Source organism: Perca flavescens, chromosome 15 (assembly GCF_004354835.1).
Source record: "Perca flavescens isolate YP-PL-M2 chromosome 15, PFLA_1.0, whole genome shotgun sequence".
Taxonomy (NCBI): domain Eukaryota; kingdom Metazoa; phylum Chordata; class Actinopteri; order Perciformes; family Percidae; genus Perca; species Perca flavescens.
Window position 1 is genome coordinate 32435288 of NC_041345.1, and position 22138 is coordinate 32457425.

Sequence of the window (22138 nt, forward strand, 5' to 3'; positions counted from 1 at the left end):
TTTCTTGCCAATCCAAACGAGATTCTTCCACTTTTGTGGAACGCCACTTACATTCGAAGTTTCGCGAGATTTGTTTTAATTTGCGAGTTTGGGAGTTATACCAAGGTGCTAATTTCCTTTGTTTCATCATCTTCTTTTTCAGGACAGCAACGGATGGGGGAAAGAGAGAAAGGGTGAGTGGGTTTGAGGAGTGTTGGATGGGTGAAGAGGGGGGTTGAGATTTCTCGTCTCTGCTCTGAGATCTCCCATGGTCAAATCTTTGCTCAGGTGGGGGCTGTGGTGGATCACTGCTGTGTTTTGTTGTGTCTTCCTATTGTTTAGATTTGTCTTGTCTCATGTCCTTGACTGAGGGAGCAGATGTTTGGTGCAACAGAAAGTAAAGTAGGCTAGAGGTGAACAGCTTTACTCCTGGCTTGTTAAGGAAGAGTCCATCTGCTTTAAAAAGATGTCTGCGGTCCCAGAAAATGTTAAAATTGTCAATGAACTGCAGAGAATGGTCGGTACATGCAGTTGAAAGCCATCTGTTCAGTGCCAACAGTCTGCTGAATAGTTCAACTCCTCTTCTGACTGGTGGTGTGCACTGATAAACACCTTCGCGTTTATGGAGCTGACTGTGTTCAACAGATTCATAAAGACACAATTCAGTACTTCAGACTCTTGCTGTACAACATCATGTGACCCTATATGCAGTATAATGTTCTTCACAGTTGGGTGTGCTGCCACGATATCCAAGATTCTTTGTGCCAAATCAGACACCATGTCTTTGTGAAAACAGACTATTTTGGTGTTTTTACTGCTTTTTACATATTTGTGACGGGGCGCATAGCTGCCTTCACGGTAGCGATGCGCTACCTAGTTTAGCTCACAAAGACTGAGTGTAAAGGTTGCCTGTGTATGTTTTGTTAGCATGTCAATATGCTCTGTTATGTATCATATGCTTCGTTTCAAATCATCTGTTAAAACTTGCCATTCATTTGATTCCACACAGTAATCCCGTAGCGTTCTTGTGCACATATTTACAGCTAATACTGCGGTGATTTCTAGGCTATAGCTATCCATCAATACATCATACTGTTTGTCACAAACATCATCATTTATAATAATCACACAACACTAACGTCTTGGTTAACTTGCTATTTATTTAGTTTAAAAGGTAACAGGATAACATGTAGTCTTGGTGGCTTACCAGCGTCTGCTCTGTTGTTGATAAAGGAAAGTTTGCCGCGATCGGCGAGTTTAAATGACGTTAATACATCCGGGGTAACAGGAAATGACTGTAATTTTGAGTAATTATTTATTTAGTCTTTTGTGGCTTAGGGAAATGTTTTGGTGAGTCAGGTATAAATCTTCGGTAAATTTCTAGCCTGCTGGATCTGTTAATTTTGGCTGATTGTAGCTTTGATTGTCTGTTCGCCTTAGCCACCCCTGTATTTTATTTGGTGTTGGTATGTTCCAATTCCAGGGGCGCACTATAGGTCTATATAGACTGTCAGTTTCAGTTGCTCTAGAGAGCTAGAGAAGGAAGGACGTCAGTCTGTGAAGGCTCTGGTGACAAATGTAAAAAAGTCAAACTTGTATACAGCTGTAACTTTGTATTGTTTAATAAGTTTTGACTCACGTCAATTTATTAGTATAATAGTATAATAAAATCCCATCCTTTTCGACACCACTTTTGATTCCGTCTGAGTGTCTACATCTGCTCACGACCATTCTGTTGCATCTACCCTCAACAATCTTCCACAATCAGAGTTTGAGGCCTAGTCGTTAGCTTTCCCTGTAGCTTTTTACTTTTTGAATTGCTCTCAGTCCTTACCCCGCTGTGTGACAATGACACGCAATCCAGGTCATCAGATGGATGTCTAGGGTCATGCTGCAGAGGAGCAAATCTGTTTTCCAATTTCACACTCGATTGTTGGGGAGGCATTTTGTTGCTAATTCTTCCTTTTGCAGCTGTCCATGGCTGTGTCCTACTAGGTACAGGGGTTGAAGAGGCGCTCTGCCTGGATGGTAATGCAGGCCAGCCGGTCATATCACAAATCTCAGGGCGCTGTGCCCTGCCCGTTAGTCGTCATTTACTTCTAACTGTTGCATTTTGGTTTCCAGGACTGCAATCTTCTGAAGGAGTTTGTAGTAGTCATCCACAGAGAAGGGAGGCATCTTACTAGCTAAGACACACACACACGCACAGACAGACAGACACACACAGACACACACAGATACACACACACACACACACACACACACACACACACACACACACACAACACACACACACAGACAGACACACACACACACACAGACAGACACACACACACAGACAGACATTCAGATCAGATGTTCAAAAACGTAAATGTGCATGGTTTGAAATATCTATCGATCTAACTGCATTTCTTTTATTTGAATATTTTTTTCGCCATCACTGGGGCTATCAAAAGTGCGTGTTCTTTCCGTGCGTCAAAAGTTCTATCTGCGATATCACAGAATTTGAATGAATAATTTCATAATGACAGCATGAACTTTCTTCATGTAACTTTCCTGGTACCAGACCTGATGATCCAGAAGATCAACCTTTGGTGTGTTGTTGTACAGCAGAGTCAAAGCATCAGCTTTAATGGTTTTTTAATCTGCTGGCTGCATTGACATGTGTGGTCTAGACCTCCTCTATCTGGAAAGGGTCCCAAAATAACTCCTGTTGTGATTTGACACTATAAATAAAGTTGAATTGAAGGAGCAATTTCAAAGATTGTTGTTCCCATCAGTCATAGGGTTCAGGTTGAAAAAGACTAAACTAACTTCACTTATAGAGACCTGAAACATAACAACTGTGTTGTTATGCATTGTTGAATATTTGAACCTCAAGAACTACAACAAGTAAAACCTGGGATACTTGTTTGATAACAATCAGTTCTTGTGCAAGTTTTAATAACTGGGAAAGAGGATGTTTACTTCTTTAGAAACCAGACCTGCTGAAGACTGATAGTGTTTTTGGCAGGAGTTTAAGGAAGAAGTTTGTAGCTTTCAGTTTTTTCCAACTGCTTACACACATCTTTTCATGTCACACAATTTATGAAACCTCTCACTCAAAGTGCAAAACTACACACCAAATCTCCAAAACCATGAGCTATTTCTCAGCCTTCCACTCAGTTTTCTATATTTCATAAAACACACACTATTCTCTACCTAAGACACAAAAAGTTAAAAGGAAGTGACTTGCTTTCCTTTTCCAAACACAACCAATCAAAATGCTACACTTATTTACCAGGGCACACACACACACACACACACACACACACACACACACACACACACACACACACACACACACACACACACACACACACACACTCCTCACATTTGCAAAAACATTATACTTAACTGAACACTAACCAATCACTGCTTTAGTATAGGTCTATACATAGGTCAAAGGTGAGATTTTGCTGTCCAAGCTGTTGTAAAGCATCCTAATTACCCTGATTCATTGGGAACAGCTGTGTTAATCAAGTCAACAGGAGAAAAACAGAAGCTCTCTGCTGTTGGTTTGTTGACAGTCATGGCTAAGACAAAGGAGCTCAGTGAGGACCTGCGGCTGCGCTTTGTAGCTGCTCATGAGACTATATCTTAATGTTTTGAAGTTTCAGTGGCTACAGTGCAAAGTATTATTAAAAAAGTGACACCAGTGCTGGTGAGGAGGATAGTGAGAGAGGTAAAAAAGAATCCAAGGATCACCACCAAGGCCATCCAGAAGAATCTGGACTCTGCTGGTGGCAACATCTCAAGGCCGACAATCCAACGGATACTACACATTGCTAGGGTCCATGGACGCAGACCAAGGAGGACACCACTTCTCCAGATAAGGCACACAAAAGCCCGCTTGGCCTTTGCAAATGCTCATCTGGACAAAGAAGAAGCCTTGTGGTCAATGACAATGATGTAGCCTTCGTTTGGCATAAAAAAGGAGAAGCCTTCAACCCTAAGAACACCATCCCCACTGTCAAACATTGGGTGGGAACCTAATGTTTTAGGGGTGTTTTTCAGCTGGTGGACCAGGGAACATAATCGCAGTAAACCCCACCATGAAAAAGGAGCAATACATCAAAATTCTCAACATCAGGCAGTCAGCAGAGAAACTTGGCCTTGGGCACCATTGGACATTTCAGCACGACAACGACCCAAAACACACAGCAAAAGTGGTGAAGAAATGGTTAGCAGACAAAAACATTAACATTTTGCAGTGGCCCAGCAAGAGTCCTGACTTAAATCCAATTGAGAATCTGTGGAGTGAGCTAAAGATCAGCGTGATGGCAAGGAGACCCTCCAACCTGAAGGAGTTGGAGCTCATCGCTAAAGATGAATGGGCAAAAATACCAGTGGAGACATGCAAAAAGCTGGTCAGCAATTATAGGAAGCGTTTGATTGCTGTAATAGGCTTTTCTATTGATTATTGAGAAAGGTATGAAAAATGTGGACATGCCACTTTTTGTTCAAATGTAAATAAAAGATAATAGTAATATTTCTTTCCACAATGATGCTTCTTGTACATCGTATTATTATTATTATTGGGAGAAGCCTGTGTCGTTTCCGGTCAAAAAAAAAAGACTTGCTGGTAACTTTAAGTCAGAATTTGCCAGGGCTATGAATAATTTTGGGCTTGACTGTTTATATGTACATAGTTTGTTTTATGATTCATGAGAAGTATACTGTTTATTGTATTAATAAATGGCACTTTTTTGAAATATTTAATGTGTCAACTCACAGATTTTTGCTCATTCATTACATGGGGTTAGTAGTTTTAAGGAGTAGGAGTTGGTATACATATTCAGGGGAGCGCAAGGACGGGTAATATTTGTGATCTTATGTGGTGGGCCAGTCTGGGCCAAAATGCCAAGGCCGATTTTTAGTCTCAGTACGTCCCTGCATGTGATGAACCACGGACTGACCATGTGTTGTATCGTAACAACAACAACGACTCGGTCTTGACTTATTCACTTTACTTTATTCCAACCAACATGAACCGGTAGTGTGCCAGTGTGTCTATCTGGACCACGACTCTTCTTCTCCTCTCTTCTACTACATTCACTTCTTATACTCCAAACTGGATTCATTGCGTACAGCGCCACCTAGCGCTAAGGTTGAAATACCACACCATGACAGAAGCCCATCTTGAGTAGATTTACAGTGGTGTCCATACTTCAAACCTTCAGAAATGAGAACAGGCATGCAATTACAGTTTTTCCCTATTGCTAACACGCTAAAATGACATGCATAGCACAATTATTTATACTGACACACAGAGAGCAAAACCTCTTCTCAAGTTTTCAAAAGTCTAAACACATTTTCTGCTTTACACACATTTTGCAATTCTAAATTCACTGAACACGGTTCTCTGCATAAGACACAACAATCTGACATAAAGTCACATGTTTGCCATTTCAAAACATTCAAAATGACACTACATGAGCTGATTGGCCAATAAACTGTATGTGCCACCTGGCCGAACACTTCCATGGTTCATTGTTACCACTTCAATCAGGAAGTAAGCACTATAAAAAGACCACAGGTGAGCACAGTTTATTTATTCTGCAATTTTCTTTTTCAGTTTACTGTTTTTTTACGAGCATATTTTTGTTCAGTCCAATGTAAATATATCTGCTGTGCATATGTTGCACTGAGTTTGGTAAAAAGAAAATGTTTCAACAGCGTGTGTGTGTGTGTGTGTGTGTGTGTGTGTGCAGGTGCCGATTAATGCATAGGCTTGCGTAGGCTGCAGCCTATGGGCCCCATGGATGGGCCCCATGGATTGGCCACACAATTTATTATTATTTTAAATTTACTTCAGTGCGAACAAAAAAAAGACCCTAATTGGCCCATAAGAAATATTTAAAAAAAATCAAGCAGGTGATTCTGATCAGGTGATCAACCACACCCCCGGCAGAGAGGGAATTTCTGCCCCAACTCCACCTGTTGCTGCCGAGGAGAAGGCACTAAAAGGCAGAAAAATCCTGCTACCTAATAGCTCAGATCCTGCATGTTGGGATAAAATTGATGAAGACATGAGGGCACATTGGATTAAAATGGGACCTGAAAGTTGCCAGAACAATGACGCAGATGTTGCTGCCTCAGAAAGACAACATAAACACCAAAAGAGGTAGCAGATATAAGTTAGCAGCAGATTTGATATTCGCCAGATATTTGTCTACATTATGAGTGTAGTACGTTGAGGACAGTTAGGACACTGTATAAAAAAATAAATCACAATGGTATTTGTTGTTGCTACCGATTTTACGTGCGAAAACAGCACTTTAATCTCTATTGGCTGAGTTAGGGACCGTCTACAAATTACACTGCTCAGGCTGGTGACATAGACTACTGGGATATTTTCAGGAAAAAGACATTTCCTCATTCTGATTGCTGTAGTAGTTGCCAATTGAAAGCTGCTACTTACTAAAAGTCATATTTTCATTCTCATATGTCACATGATAGTGAAACAGTATGCAATTAAAAGTTTAAAATATTTACCAACACTCAACAAAAAGACATTTCCTCATTCTGATTGCTGTATTAGTTGCCAATGGTATGCTGCTAGTTACTACAGGTCATAGTTTCATCATATGTCACATTATAGTGAAACAGGATGCAATTAAAAGTTTAAAATATTTACCAACACTCAACAAAAAGACATTTCCTCATTCTAATTGCTGCAGTATTTGCCAATGGCAAGCTGGTCTATAGTAGGCTTGTTGGTAATGGTAGGCTGCTACTTTTTGTAGGTGACTTTTTTTTAGTGAAACAGGATGAGAATAATTATGAAAAACAAACCAAAGGCATTGTTAACAAGTCATATTTTAATTAGAGTATCAATTAGTAATAAGTAGTAAAAACAAAAACCAGTAATGAATAAAAATACCTTTTCTTATTCTCATTGATGTAGTTGCCAGAGTAGTTCTTATTACAGGTTAGATGACATAAGTCATTTCTCAAAAGGAGTTGACGGAATAGACATTTTCCTGTTTTTGTTACCTCATTTCCTTGTTTGTTGAATAAGATCCCCTTACTTTGTATTTTTTCCAATTTCATTTTGTGGATCTTCATTTTCTTATTCACTATACTTTTGTTTTTTTTCAACCCCTAGAGGGCAATATGACCCCAAAATGATCCTACTTTGTAGAATAAACAAATAGCCTATGAATATGAATAGCCTATGGCTAAGAGATTTGTATTTCTTAGCGAAACTTAAATAAAACATGTAAACAATAACCTATTTATAATAACCAATGCTTAAATAAAGATATAAATAAAATAATAGATAATAAGCAGTGACACTTAAATAAAAATATAAATACCATAATAACAAATAAGAAATAGAAATAAATAAAAAAAAAACTTAATAAAAATAATGAATCTTTCACATTGACTTTTCAATCCTCACAGATTATCTCTTTCCCAGTCTTTATCTTCTACTACAGAATGTAATTTATTAGACAAGAAATGCCTTAGGCTAGTGACTGACTTAGGCTAGTACTCGCCAAAATGTAACAAACATGTACTGTAGCTATAGATTTTGTTACTACAGCAGACATTTTTTCTGACCTCCATGAATCTTCAAACATTCATAGTGTTATGTTAACATGTTAACATTCCTTTTGTATTTCTTAAATGCAAATTGCACAATACCATCCAATGTCTTTCTTGGGAGCACTGGCATCTGTCATTCCAAGGCAAGATGCATGGAACCATCTGTTTCTGCATTTACCACATTCGATCTGTAAAAACCATAAACAAAGTCACATTAACTCCAGTGCTTTTTCATACATTAAAATGTTAATACTGAAGTTGTGATACTTACCCAGAGAATATCTTCTGTTCGGATTTGTAAGGCCAGAGGAACTTTGAATCCGCATTCAGAGCAGAAATTGATTTTGGACTGTGAAAATGATTTCACAATAAAAAGAGCAGAAACTAACTTTTCTGAACAGATAGCATGTGTAATTATCCATTTAAATGTATCTTCAATTGGACATTGTATAGTAACAAAGTATTTGCATTACCTGATGCAAGAAGCATCTCCTCTGCCATTTGTTCTCTTAGACGTGCAATGTTTTTGCGTTGCGAATTGATATTGAGTCGCTTTGGAATTGCTGGAAAGCTTTGGATGATTTGTCTTGCCATTTTATCAGAAAAGAACGGTAAGTTTGTGAATATATTAACAGCCTGTAAAGACAGTCGTGATTAGTGAAATGGAAGATCTGACACATGAAGGATTTTGGGGATAGAACAAAATTTGAGTTGGTTTGAGATGGTAAACCACAGCTAGTTCCATCTGTCTGCGTTGTGTGAGAAATGGCGGCAGGTTTCCATGCCAAGGTCAACCAATTCTTTCATCCAAGTTGATTAAACCTTATCTTAAAGTATTTGCTGTTGAAAAACTGAAGTGTGACCATTGTGTGGGCCATAGCGACTGATAAAATGGGTGCTGTCATTATATGAAAATAATACTCTGTGAACTGACAAAGGAGAGAGGATGATGTAGGCTAAATGAAACTACTTTACCAAAAGCGTTTTGCTGCTTCCCTGGACTCTTCCAGATCACTCTCAGGGTCAGCAGGATCAACAATGAATATTTGGCTTGTTGGAGCATGAAGGTACAGTCCAGGGATGCACAAAAAAAATCATTCAGAATACATACAAGATTAAAGAATGACCAGCCCATTACATTTAACTTTGGTGTGTCAACTTCTTTTACTCACCACAAACTTCCAGTGGTTGTTGTTTTCATTTACAAATCCAATCACACCATCGTACTGATCAAAGTCCACCTATGACATTATTTAAATAACAAATTAGTTGCCAATTTTTTTCAGAACAATGTTATCATTTCAATGGCAGACATGTTCATAGTGATTCTGTACTTACATTCTTTAAACTTTGCCTTGAGACTTGTGAGGTTTCTCCAAAAACAAAATTACACCACGACAAAGTGGCTCCCCCCCCAATCCTTGAGAGAGTAGGCTCGTTCGAGATTAACTGCGCCTCGCCTGTAAAGTGAACGTGAGCAGGCGGCAGCAGCCGGGGGCGGTGACAAAAAGCCACAGTCAAGTCGGACGCGTAAAATGTGCAGCATATAAAGGAAGTCAGACAAATGTTTACATCCTGTTTGAGCATCTGTAGGCTACCTGTAGCTTGCAGACATGGTTGAGGAAATCGCATATGCGTTTTTTTGATGGCTGAGGAAATTGAATATGAAGAGATGCCCCTTCTTATCCACGACGATGGACTTCAACAGAGAAGGTGATTTAACGCTAAATATTTAAAAGAACAATGCACACATGGCCACACTTCATTTAACCTAACGCTAGTGGTTTAATTTTTCTGATTGAATTCAGTAAAAGCACTTATCAGTTTTGATGATGCTCCAAAATGATCGGGTAATGAGTTTAGAAATTTTCCTACATCTTTGGCAAATTAAAACACTCATAAAAACGATTGATTAATAGAGGAATATATTATATATAATAGCCTATATATTATTTTTTGTTTTTACGCTGTTTAAGTCAAGGTTCTATTATTATTTCATATAAAGTATTACATACAGTAAATGGTTATCATTTGTCAGCAACCATATTAATTCAATAACTGCTTCAGAAAGCACAATGAGTTCTTAATAATTATGTATAAAATCAGCTTCATTATTCTTGTCCTAGGTTGGTTCCAAAAATACCACATTTTGTTGAGGAAGTCGTACCTTTGTACAATGTGACTGACTTTAAAAGTCATTTCAGACTGTCGAGAGGACAAGTAGAGGTAGGTTATCTGAAGCATTTTAGTAGGCTATTATCACTGATATTTGTAGCCTACGTAAATTTAATCATTATTTCTTCTTTGCTATCTAGGATGTTATGACGATGTTGGGACCATTCTATAGAAACAGACAGCATACCAAGTTGCCTGTAACCCACGCTGTTCTTGCCTGCCTGTGGACTCTAGCCAACCAGGAGTCATATAGGGGTGTTGCAGACAGATTCAACATTTCAAAATCCACCATGTCAACCCATCTCCATCACTTCTGTTCCCTGGTCAACACACATCTGTCACATCACATTTACCAGAGGGAATGCACATCATTGCTGATTCAGCCTACCCTTTGTCACTACATTTGATGAAGCCCTACAGGGATAATGGACACCTTACTGTTAGGCAAAGGCGCTTTAACAGAAAGCTCAATGCAGCTTGTGTGGCCATTGAGCATGCATTTGGCTTCTTGAAGTCAAAGTTCAGGAGGCTCAAGTGTCTGCACATGAAGGAAGTGGCAAACATCAGTGCAGCAGTCACAACATGTTGCATTCTACACAACATTTGTTTAGATTCTGGTGACTGGGTTGATGAAGATGAGCAGGTTCTTCAACAGGACATTGAGGATCCACACCCACCACAGCCCAACAACTCCCGGCTTATGGAGCGACCTTTTCGGCCGCCTCCCGGCGTCCTTTCCCCGAGAAATAATGTGACATTTACACGTAAAAAATAATGTGACATTTACACGTAAAAAATAATGTGACATTTACACGTAAAAAATAATGTGACATTTACACGTAAAAAACGAGAAAAACGTCTCCTTGAACACGTATCAATAGATTAAGAATAACGTGGACATTTACACGAACTGCCGTGAGACCGGGTTGTCTCATTACAGACATGATTTGTGCCCACTGTTATGTCCGTTCAGGATGATGTAACCTGTGTTCGTTTGGCACATGCGGAAGTGACAGTTGTGTTGGTCTGAAATGTGTAGTTCCTGTTCTCTGAAAGTAAAGTGAGCTGCGGTTTAAAACCTCTCCTCCAGCGTCCTTATTATACACAACATTTGGCGACAAGGATGGCTGACTTTTCTCTTCCTCCTCCACCTCTTTTCCTTGCATTTCCCGGTGAGCCAACAATACCGTGGAACCGCTGGCATCAGTCTTTTGAAACAAAACGTACATTCAAGCTATGGGATTAGCCGACGTGGGTGCAGCTCGCAAAACTGCATTGCTGAGGCACTGTTTGGGAGCCGAGGGACAACTTGTGCTGGAGACGCTAACCGGTGACGGGACAAATACAGATTATGCAGGGACAGTGAAACTTTTGAAAGACCAGTTTGCTGCCCCACAGAGTGCTTTATTGAGACGGTTTATGTTTTGGCAACGGCATCAACTCCCGGGTGAGTCAGTCCATCAGTACGTCTCCAACCTGAAAGGTTTGGCCAGCCATTGTAAATTCGGTGCATTAACAGATGAGATGATACGTGATCAACTGAACACACTACACAGCCTAAAATCAGGGAGTTGTTACTGGAATCAGATGATTTGACACTAGCTAAAGCTGTTGCCATTGCATTCCAAATTGAAAGTGCAGCGGAATGTGCAGCCAAGTTAACACAGACAGACTCATCATGAAGTCGAGCAGTACGCCTGAGTGCGCAGTCGCAGGAGCAGCAGCAGCAGCAGCCATCTAGCGCTGGTTTGGATGTACCAGACACAGCCCCAGACCCAGTCATGCATCTCACAAGACAACAAGTGCCACGTCAGCGTCAAAGGCAGCTCTCCTCCGGTAACTGTGGATCAAACACTCATGCCACCAGAGCCCAGACCTGCCCAGCTAATGGCCAATCATGCCGTAACTGTGGAAGGAAAAATCACTTTGCAAAGATGTGCCGCTCTGCCCCCTCCAGGTCGGATGGAAACACTTCCCGTGGCTCACCCACCATAATTCGCCATGTAACATCGGGGCCGATGCAGTTCAAGTCATGTACAGTGAAAATTGACACAGTGTGTACTCCTCTGCTGCTAGACACAGGCGCAAGTGTCTCCCTCCTGAATGCCAGTACATACCGTCAGTTTTTCCTCTCCCATCCGCTGGCGGCGCCCACTGCTGTCCTACATGGGTATGGGGACTCAAAAATTGACCTGTTGGGGTCCATCACAGTGTCTGTCAGTTATGGCACTAGGATCTTGGCCTCCTTTGTCTTCAATGTGGCCCGACGAGGGGCTAATTTAATGGGGCTGGATCTGTTCACGGCATTGGGATTTTCACTCATTGACACGGGGGGCTGCCATCATGACTGACAAGTGGTCATCACTGTTCGAAGGGCTGGGCTGTCTGTTTTCCTTCGCCCATCAACCCCTCATTGACTCCTCAGTGACTCCAATCCAGCCGCTGCGTCGTATTCCACTGGCCCTGAGGGATGGAGTGTCCGTTGAGCTGCAGCGGCTGCTGGATGCTGGTATCATTGAGCTGGTTGATGCTTCACCATGGATCTCGAATCTGGTTGTGGTCAGAAAGAAAACAGGGGCTCTGCGCGTCTGTGTGGAACTCCGCGCAGTAAACAAAGCAGTTATCCCAGACAGATACCCATTGCCCACGTCCGAGGAGCTCACGGCACAATTTCACGGCTCTACCGTTTTTTCTAAACTGGATCTCAGAGAGGGCTATCTCCAGGTGCCCCTCCACCCTGAAAGCAGAAACCTGACCTTTTTTTGTTACACCCGGTGTTTTTTCCCACACGAGGATGCCATTTGGCCTTAGTTCCGCCCCCTCCTGCTTCCAAAAGGTCATGACCTCAGTTCTGGCAGGTATACCAGGTGTGGTGATCTACCTTGATGATGTGGTGGTACATGGTGCTACTGCTGCTATCCATGACAGTCACCTGCAAAGTGTATTCAAAGCCCTCGCCAAGCACAATCTAACCCTGCTGTGCCTCCGAGTGGCAGCTCATGGTAACTTGGTGGTAAGAATCCAGGCTAAATCAGCAGGGGATCGTGGGAGTATTTCACCACTGGAAATGTGAAACATCTAACCACTGCTCATTTTCTGGTGTTTAAGTTTCTTTATGTATCAATAAGACAGCCACATAATATGTTTTTAATATCTTTATTTTAGTATATGTTTATTTTATATTAGTGATTTTCTTTCAGCAACCCAATTATTTCTTGTTGCTGCTTTCCTATTTCTTTCAGTTGGGTTAGGATTTGACCCATGCAGGTCACCATCTTCTTTTCATGTGACCTCCTTCTGTTTTCTTTTTCTCCACCTTGTCACTTCTGGCCTCACCAGTGACTCCAACGCAGCCGTCCTTCTCTCAGCATGGGAACGGTATGTATCATGAAATGATGTAGTGCTCTTTTTCTGTGCGGTACGTTTTGTAGTGGGGATGGCAGTTGAGGGACCAGGCTGGTGATCTTCGTTGTAGTTTCTTCCTTATCTTATCCAGTGTGAATGTGTATCCACTTTTTGTCAATGTATGTTCCAGTTTTTTGTAAAAGGCTGTTTTGTTGTTGTTGTTGTAGATGTGTTGGTATTGTCTGGTCAGCTCCAGTAGCAGCAATGTAGTTCTGTGTGTGAATATTGTAAAAAACATTGCAGTGTTGTTAAAAGCTTTTAACATTATATTATAATCCTTAGATTACAAACAAATTCACTGTACCTGTCTGGGAGTCTGGCTGTCTGGATGAAAATGGTTGGAAGCTGCCTGAAGAGGATGACTGTTGTTGTGGGTTGGTTTCAGGAGTAGGGCTCAGTGTGACGGTTGCTGGCTGTGTATGGACCAGAGTGTGGGTGGGGGGAACTATAGGCTGGGGAGTAGGCATAGGGCCATCCTCAGATAGGAAAACAGGAGGTTGGGTCCTTGTTAAAGGATAGGAGAACAGCCTGCATCAGTGCATCCAGATAGGAAAAGTATTGTCTTAAAGGATAGGGCTAACTGTCTGTCTCCACAGGCTAACTGAACTGATGATGAACGGTGTGGAGAAACTGCAAGAGCCAGTAGGCAATCAAGGGTACAGTGTGGTTGTTGGTAAGCATCTCTGCCACAGGTAAGGGGGGAGGGGGGATGCACCATGACCATGTCCAAGCAAGTGCATAATACAAAACATGCTTCTTCTAGTCTGGGATCTTAGAAACCACACTCCCCGTGGTGGCTTCCAGGTACAGTTTTACTGGTTCCTTCCTCCTCATATGTGCAACCAAAATTCCTACCCGTCTCACTGTACATATGAGTGGCAAATGGGTCTGCTTGAAAATGCTGGATGTATCCAGGGAAATTAACAAAGTTTGTGTCACATTCTCTCATAAAGAGTTTAACCCTTCATGACAATGTTGTGTTGGAGAAGGACCTCCAGCCCTTATCTCCTCTTGAGTGGTTTGGCTAAGGAGGTTGTAGTGTGTGTTACTCAGCCTCCCTTTTATTTTTTGGGCAATTCTCCCTCTCCTTACATTTGACGCCTGTCTTCTCCTTGTGTGTTGTTTTAAGTGACACACGTTTCCATGGCTTCTTTGTCATCCAGAAAGTATATACTGTTTTGCATGATGGAAATGTGCACACTGCTTTTGTATGGAAACATTTAGAATTCCTTTTCCTGCTGTTTGCCGGTCTTACATGTTGGTACTTAGAAGCAAGGACACAGCAATTGTTTTGTTTGTTGAATTTCTCATACAACACGTGTCCATGACTTTTTTTAATTTGTTGGACCCTTTCTTTGGTCTAATTTTCTTCCAAGATTTCGGTTCCAAACACATTAGAAATCTTCTTGGGACAGTGCCGACCCTTCTGATTTCCCTCTGCCTTTCCGGATAGACACTTTTTGAACTCAACTTAGAAGAGGACGGAGAGGCAACATTGGACGATGGTGAGACAGACACAGAGGTAACATTGTGTTTGGGCAGAGGCAGATCTAATGGCTTGTCCAGATTGTCCATTTCCGACATTGCCCTGGATGTTTAAACCACTGACTGAAAAGAATCCTCTACACTGTGTTCACTGACTTTAACCAGGTCCTGGTCTCCTGAGTGGCCTTGCATTTCTGTTTCTGACTGACTAGACAAAGTCTTGGGCACAAACTCTTCGTCATTCTGTTGTCGCTACCTTTGTATTTTCTGTCTTGGCATCTTTGACAGTTGAATCTGGGCCTTTCATCTTTTTATAATCACAGACTCTATCTCTGAATCCCCTCCTATTGTTGTTCCATATCACCCACAACCAGGGTTTTGGGATTTATTTTCATTTCCAAAAAGTGATAGGCATAACTCTGACCAAACATCTGAACTGTAGAGGCAGTTTTATGGTTGTGCGTAGAATCAACGACGCGCAGACGCAGACCCCTCTGCGTCTATGCCGGACCCTACGCCGTAGCCTGATGTGCACCTATCGAAAAATGTAACTACACGTCGCGGCGACGCACGCCGCTCGGCCGTGGCTTGGTAGGGTTGCATTCCCTGACTCATGAGGGTTAACTTTTCTTGCTCCAGATTTTGACAACTTTCTAGCTATGATTTGGTTGATTGATTGGTGGATAATTTTGGGCCCCATGACAAAAAATCTAGTCTAATTGGGCCCCCACTGCGCAGCTGTTGTCACCACATCTCTAGGACCAAACTGTCCCATCAAAAGCTTTACATAACTCTAATTAAAGGCTTGCAACTGTCTTGCTTCTTGTAGTTCAATACTAGTACTAGCACAATATTTACTGCTGGTGATTGGTACATGCATGCAAGTCTAGTATGTAGTTCAATATTTGATGCAAATTTGATCAAATAAATTGCCCTTCATGATGGGAATAATAGTCTGTATCTATAGATGTCATTCCATAATTCAATCTAAATGAATGTATCAAACTGGATTATTTTAATATTGTCTGTATCTTACACCCTTTCCGTTGTCTTTCCTCTCTCTCTTTTCTCTCTTTCCTTTTTTGAAAACCAGAATTTGATTTAATGTTACTTGGCAACATTGTGGTTACTGTAGTTCTGGTGCATAGTGTTGACGAACTGACCAAAGAGCCGGTTAATTAACCCGAATCGTGTCACTGAACCGGGAGAATCGAGTGCCATACGAGAATTGAGTGCAATACGAACCGACTCTTTTCTTTTACCTCATTCGTGCCGTTGTGTGTAGCTGGTATTCTTCTGCTACTGTGTGTGTAGTAATCTAGCTCATTAGCGCCTCCACTGGAGTGGTGGTGGTAGAATCAATCAGGAAATGAGCTACCTAGACCAAGCACCAGGCTTCTGAACAAGACTGAATGTAACCGTGCAACCGGCAGGCCCGCTAGAGTCTAATGTAACCGTGCAACCGGCTGGCCTGCTCAAGTCTAATGTAACCGTGCAACCGGCCGGCCCGTTAGAGTCTAATGTAATCAAGCGGTGTCTTGGTTCTCGGCAAGTTTGAGTTATTAACCGAGCCTTGTTTCTGGTGCATCTTAGAGGATTGTGTTTACGGCAATTCACACGTTATCAATGGGGAAGTACAGTACATCACATACAAATACACAAATGTTATTTTGGTAGTTATGTTAAGTTAAATGTTAGAGAAGTGAATGTTGCTACATGGTAGGTAGGCTGTCACGAGGAGACCGCGCACCAGCCTACTGAAGGACCGTAACCGAGGGTACTGCATGAGTCTATATTCAAACAGGTGTCTAGGTTCTCGGCAAGTTCGAGTTATCAACCGATCCCAGAAGCCTTTATTTCTCGTGCATCTTAGATGATTCATAGGCTACATTTTCGATGGATATCACATACAAATACACGTCATTTTATCTTAGTAGTTATGTTAAGTTAAATGTTTGTTACGTAGTAGGTAGGCTGTCCGCAGGAGACCGCGCACCAGGCTACTAATGCATGAGTCTATGTAATCGGGTGTCTGGGTTCTCGGTAAGTTTGAGTTATCAACCGATAGCAGAAGCCTTTATGTTTCGTGCATTTTAGAATTTTGTTCATGGAAATTCGAAAATTCGCTAAAATAGACTACATTACCAAGGGGAAAGCATTATATTGCATACAAATACACGTAATGTTGTCTTGGTAGTTATGTTAAGTTAAATGTTAGAAGTGAATGTTGCTATATGGTAGTTAGACTGTCACGAGGAGACTCCAGGCTACCGAACGTGACCGTGGCCAGTGCGTGAGTCTAGTGTCGGTCAGTATGAGTGTGTAAATAGTATGTCGAGACTGAATGTATCCAAAACCGCTCGAGTCTTCCGCGGTGTCTTGGTTCCTGGCGGGGGAAGTAAATGCCCGCTAAGGCAGGACCAAACCATTTCATGCAGATACAGGGGTGGTCGGTCAATATGGATCTATTTGGTCAATGGGAATATTTAACTTTTACTGCCAAAAACAAGTAAAAACAAAGATCATTAATTGTATTATTATATTTGAAATATATATGTATACTGAATGATGATGGTTTAATAATTTTATATTAGTTTTTACTTATTGTTTGGGGCCCCTGTCAGTCATGGGCCCTTGGAATTGTCCTAACTTTTCCCCCCTATATGGTGCCCCTAGCTGTACGCCTAGCTGAACATGAGGGATCCAAGTGCCACATATACGCTGGGCGGATAGATATAGAACTAAAAAAACGAGTTGACAAGTTGACAATGAATGCCAATATTGGACCGAGGTTTTAAAGAGGGTGGTTGCGGTGGTGAAAATCAAGAAAGAAAAAATTCTAAAGGTAGCATGATTATGCAACAATATGTAGCCTACATATGTATTATTGTGCTGCTGTTTCATTATTGCTGTTAATAACAGTGTTATTATATGCTGCTGCTGTTTTTTTATTTTACAGTTTAGTGTATTGCACAGTGGTTTGTGTCTCAGTAATGATCAGTGGTGGAATGTAACTAAGTACTCAAGTACTATACCTGAAATGTTTAGCCGATTAAACACTTAGTTGATTAACGGAACTGTTTGGTTTGTTTAAAAAAAACAAATTTCACATTCAGTACTTTTACTTTTAATACTTCAAGTACATTTCCCTGATGATACTTGCATAGTTTTACTTAAGTAACATTTTAAATGCAGGACAGTATGGTATTAGTACTTTTACTGAAGTAAAAGATCTGAATACTTCTTCCACCACTGGCACTGATGTTGTGATTTTGCCTCAGTAAAACATGGTGTTCTGTCACTGCTGCAGATGCTGTAGCCTACCTGTTGGTTAATAAAGCTAAAAGTGATTACCAGCTTGCAGTTTAAATGTGAATCCAGCGTATTCTGTTGCTTTGCTGTTCATAGTTACATTCCATTGTAATAGTTTTGGGGCTGTGGAGGCAGAAGGTTATATCTGGTATTCTTTCCATTTACATCTCTGTTGATGTTAGTTTTGGTTGTACTGCCAGTGTTTCTTGATCATAACTTACAACCCGGTCTCACGGCAGTTCGTGTAAATGTCAACGTTATTTTTCTCGTGTTCACGGAGACGTTTTTCTCGTTTTTTACGTGTAAATGTCACGTTATTTTTCTCGTTTTTTACGTGTAAATGTCACGTTATTTTCTCGGGGAAAGGACGCCCCATAAGCCGGGAGGTGCCCGTGAGGCGGCCCGCAGGGGACGCGCTGGATGAGGCGGCCGAAAAGGACGCTCCATAAGCCGGGAGGCGCCACAATAATGGGATGGCGCAGGTTGGGTTTAGAAAAAACCTTATGGGGAAAGGGCGCCTTAAATGCCCGCTGGGTAACACGCGGGACAAAACGCCAAACAAAGCACCACACGCGGGACGCGATCCCCGCTCGCCCGTGTGAAAGTCCTGGGTTGTTTGACCCATCCAGCACCCCGACCAACCTCCCTACGCGGATTTTCGGCTTTTTATATTACTCCCTACCATTTTGGCCACAAAATATGCTTCCCATTGAAATACATTACTTCACATTCTCGTGTTGTCCACCACGTAAAAACTTCTCCGTGAACACGCATCAATAGATTACGATAACGTCACTTTTACATGAACTGCCAAACTTAAGGGCTGGGTAGCACTGTGTAGCTAAGCACTGAGCCTTATGCTTGTTTGTATTTGTGTTTTGTTTGTAATGTTTGTAATTTCTCATTTTACCTATGTGGTGTGGTGGTAATTGTTGGCTGTGTGTGTGTGTGTGTGTGTGTGTGTGTGTGTGTGTGTGTGCGCGCAAATATTACTGTGCATGTGAACAATCTGAAGAATTTTCTACAATTTGAACTATTTTAGTATTATGGCAAACCATACTAAAGATGAGAGTGCTTTTCATTATGCCGAACAGTGTGTAGTTGGTTTGACAAAAATCTGGAAATGTGAATGATGTGTGTGCCATGTAAGAAATAAAAATAATCAGTCAAGCTGGCTATGCTTTATGAGGATACAAATCATAGTTGAATTATAGTTGTGTGTTTAGTGGAAGAGCACTGTGACAGCTTAGTCATGCAAAATGAGAAAAGGATACTGTTGTACTGTTGTACAGCAGTATTTGCGCATTGTTCTTTCTGACCATCAGCATAGCTAAAGTCTGCCTAACAGCTGATGAAGAGGGCGTGTGCCAAAAGACCGGGACCAGTCTGTGCACCAACCAGGGGACGCTAAGTCTAAACCACGGTACTCCTCCAACTTTTAATAAACAAATCAAAATGCTCTTAGAGACTGATATATGAATTCATGTATAAGCCAGAAAATTCAGTCTGATGAGAGAAGCCTGTGTGCCTGCTCAACTCGGACCCATGTACACGTTTATGCTCTTATGATTTTACTTAAATAAATACTTGTTAAACTTTTAAATCCTCTCCTTGCCTACTTAGTGGATTTTGAAACGCACAGCCACTTGTTTTACTGTAACATTATAACTGTAGATATAAGTCTATGAAAGACAAAAGAGCTTTAGATTTAGAACAAAAGTGTGTAAATTGTATATATATATTTTATGCAAATGCTTCATTTTAAGATGTGAATTTTGAAGGAGATGTGAGGCATTTTACATTTTGTGTGTGCAGTTTTGGGAATTGTGTGTTTTGAAAACATGTGTAAGCAGTTGGAAAAAACTGTAAAATAACCAGGGCGCCCTCTTCTGGCTGACACATAACACATGAGAGATGAAGAAGAAGAAGAAGAAGAAGAAGAAGAAGAAGAAGAAGAAGAAGAAGAAGAAGAAGAAGAAGAAGACGTTCCTCTCAGGCACATGTAAAGACGGCCGGGCCATCAGCTCGGGTCCTTTTCTCCAAACCAGGAAGTGCTACAAAGGTAAGAACAAACATTAACAGAAATCTACTTCTGGAAACTTTCCTTAAAATGTTATTTTGTGGTGAGAAAACCAAAGATTTAGGGGGGTTTAAAAGTAGAACCAAGTGAAGCATCAGAGTCCAAAACACAACAGGAAGTCTTTCAAAATTAGAGCTCACTGTAAAACTGAAAACTCTTTTTAACACAGTTTTATTTTAAAGATTTTCTTAAAAACACAAAAACATCAACAACAAAGATTACATGATACACACACACGTGTGTGTGTGTGTGTGTGTGTGTGTGTGTGTGTGTGTGTGTGTGTGTGACGTCATCCACAAGCGACAGCAGTCGGCAGCTGCCTTCACTTTTCTACACAACAGTCGCTCTATAGCCTAGTTTCTATCATACTAATATAGTGTTTGTAAATAACCAAAGATACATTTCTACGTGTAGTAAGCATTAACTTCAGGCTAATTTATCAAGACTAGGCCCACCTGCTAAACTAACGCCAGCTCCATGGCTAACTCTACACCTGGCGAGTCTCCACTCCCCCACAGGATTTCCTCGTTGTTTAAGAATGCAAACAAAGAAATTGCTGACCTTAGGGAAGATGTCCGTCGGCTTTCCGAGGACTTGAAAACCAAAGATGCCGTGTTAACCGCCTGCTTGGACGTGGCTCATAATTAATCGCTCCGGATCTCGTCTCTCTCGGCGGCCTTCCAGGATACCGCGCCATGGGAGCCATCCGCCTGCCCTCGTCCATCTTCTTCCTCAACACCGGTCATCAGGTCATCCTGGACTAAGGTGGTTTGCGGCCAAAAGAGAGCCTCGGGTAGGGATCCATCGCCTCCTGCCCTCAGCCTCTCCCGTCGTTTCGATGCCTTGTCTGAGTCGGAACCTCTTCTTTTCCTTAATTTTTATTTTGGGCCCACTTCATCTCTAGGTTGCGGATCATGCCTTTTTAGCAGACTACTCTACCTTAACACCTGGCTCCAGCTCACATGTAGCATTCACAAGATAGGTTTTATTGACAATTTTAATCTGTTTTGGGAACGTGGCTCCCTGTTCAGCAGGGATGGGATTCATCCCACACGGCATCCGGATGCTCTGTTGGAATTTGCGGCACGCCCTGCAGACTCAGAGCTATGATTGACTGTTTGCTTTCCGTAAACACATGCACAAGCACACTTCCCAGTCACACTTTCCCATAACCTCTTACTCCTTTACAAATAAATCTGCTAACCCACAGACCAGCTATATCATTCTAGTTATAATCAATAATATTAGTAATCAGAGGTACAGCGCTACACGCCCCTCTGTGCTCCCTTTGGAGCAATCACCCACTCATAATCCCATAACCACGGTGTCTGTCCCCCGACTGAGATCGGTTAAATCAAGCGTAAACAAAAGAGGTGCTATACTCAACAACATAATTGGAATAAAAACGATAGAACAGAATAGGAAAATCAAATGTGGACTATTAAATATTAGATCTCTGTCTTCTAAAGCAATATTGGTAAACGATTTGATATCAGATAATCGAATTGATCTATTCTGTCTTACTGAAACATGGCTGGGCCATGAAGAATATGTTAGTCTAAATGAAGCCAGTCCTCCCAGTCATAATAATAATAATAATAATACTCAAATTCCTAGAGGCTCAGGCCGAGGAGTGGGATTTGCAGCCATGTTCGACTCAAGCCTGTTAATTAATCCTAAACCTAAACTAAATTATAACTCGTTTGAAAGCCTTGATCTCAATCTTCAACATCCAACATGGAAAACGTTACAGACAATTATACGTGTTGTTGTTTACTGAGCTCCAGGTCCATATTCAGAATTTTTATGTGAATTCTCAGAGTTTTTATCATGTGTAGTCCTTAAATCAGACTAAGTACTTATTGTAGGTGATTTTAATATCCATGTGGACGTTGACAACGACAGCCTTAGTACTGCTTTCAACTCACTACTAGATTCAATTGGCTTCAGTCAGAGTGTGCATGAGGCCACGCACTGTTTTAACCACACCCTCGACGTTGTGCTGGCATATGGCATCGAAATTGAAGATTTAATAGTATTTCCGCAGAATTGTTTATTATCAGACCACTTCTTAATAATTTTTGAATTCTTACCACCTGACTATACAAA

The 22138-nt window shown here is 41.3% G+C and overlaps 1 long non-coding RNA gene across 1 annotated transcript; it reads right to left on the reverse strand.

The window, feature by feature from the left end:
• Positions 1-7431: 7431 nt before the first annotated feature.
• LOC114569254 (uncharacterized) lies at positions 7432-8778 on the reverse strand. The gene is made up of 4 exons (XR_003694391.1): positions 8548-8778; positions 8046-8208; positions 7844-7921; positions 7432-7760 (listed from the first exon to the last, which is right to left on the reverse strand). It is a non-coding gene; the product is annotated as an uncharacterized LOC114569254 (long non-coding RNA).
• Between the last annotated feature and the right edge of the window lie 13360 nt (positions 8779-22138).